The 1,226-nt window shown below is 33.8% G+C and overlaps 1 protein-coding gene across 7 annotated transcripts in view; it reads left to right on the top strand.

Moving 5' to 3' along the window:
- Positions 1–1,226, top strand: part of DMD (dystrophin) — a 1,961,037-nt gene that overhangs the window by 1,015,023 nt on the left and 944,788 nt on the right. The window lies entirely within an intron of this gene.

The following is a 1,226-nucleotide window of genomic DNA, read 5'->3' as shown; positions in this document are numbered from 1 at the left end:
AGCAGGAAGAGAAAAATTATACTTTGCCAAGCTCTGCTTTTGACAAAGAAATGCTTTATCACCATGCCTTGTGAGCTTGAGGGGCCAAGTCCCGTACATGAAAGATTCTCTGAAACTTCTCTGGTCTATAATTGATGCTGTCTGTGCCATACTACCTCATTTTTCTCTTCCTTTTTTATCCAAGACTCACCCAGATGCTTACTGTCAAATGCATCAGGACAAAATCACAGTTTGGCTCTGAAAACCAGTTTCCAGTCTGTGTGCTTTTCACTCTGCAGCTTATGAACTTCATAAGCCAAAAAGTAATTTTTAGTTTAAAGGTAGCTGGGGGGCGGTTCTTATTTTGTATGGCTCTAAATGGTAAATATTGTCTGTATACAATATTAATTATAAATCACTGACCTGGAAGTTGACTAACACTGAATGCATGTTATAAATTTTCTCATAGCTAAGAAAAAAAATGGTGCTATTTTAACCAGTATTTTAGACTTGTTTCACAGGGCATAATACATTTTGTGATAGAGGGTCTAAGATCCCCAAAGTTCTTATGCTTTTCTTTCTCATACTTAATTTTTAAACAGGTAGGCAATAAATATCTACTATGGGAACTACTCAAAAAAAGTTATACACATAGAAAATCTGTTCTCAAATTCTCTATCTGCTCTGATATTCTAATATCCTTGATTTTTAGCTAATGAACAGTTTAACATACTTATAAGAACATTTAATTATTCCTAAGTATGTAAAATTTAAAGTTAACTACATAAGATTTAATGTTATCACTTCTGAGTTGTAGAATCTGCTTCACTAAGTAGGAAAACAATCTTTTTAAGGAACAAGAAGTACAAAATATGTTCCAGTGTCAGTAGTTTTCTCGTATTTTTAGTAGTCATTAACCTTGATAAATTTCTATAATCTAGCACTGTCCAGCAGCAACTGAAATTGAAATAATGATAGCTCACAAAGATTAAGTGCAAAGTGTGGCAAGTCATCTTTTTAAAGACCTCTGCTTATGAAAACTTGTGAGATATCCATCAGACTTAATTTCACACACTAAAAGGCTCTAATTTCTCCAGAAATTCTAACAAATGGAAAACACAAAGCTGTATAGTGAATGACTAAATAGCAGATGGATGGATGGTTTGTAATGAATATGGAAGTGTTGCAAAATAATTTCTTAGAGGAACCCGCAAGGAGCCCTGTGTCATTTTATAGCAAGAGCAGGA

Source organism: Alligator sinensis, unplaced genomic scaffold, assembly GCF_000455745.1.
Source record: "Alligator sinensis unplaced genomic scaffold, ASM45574v1 scaffold746_1, whole genome shotgun sequence".
In the NCBI taxonomy this organism is placed as follows: Eukaryota; Metazoa; Chordata; order Crocodylia; family Alligatoridae; genus Alligator; species Alligator sinensis.
The sequence above is the reverse complement of the archived record's forward strand: the minus strand, read 5'-3'. Positions and strand labels throughout refer to the sequence as shown.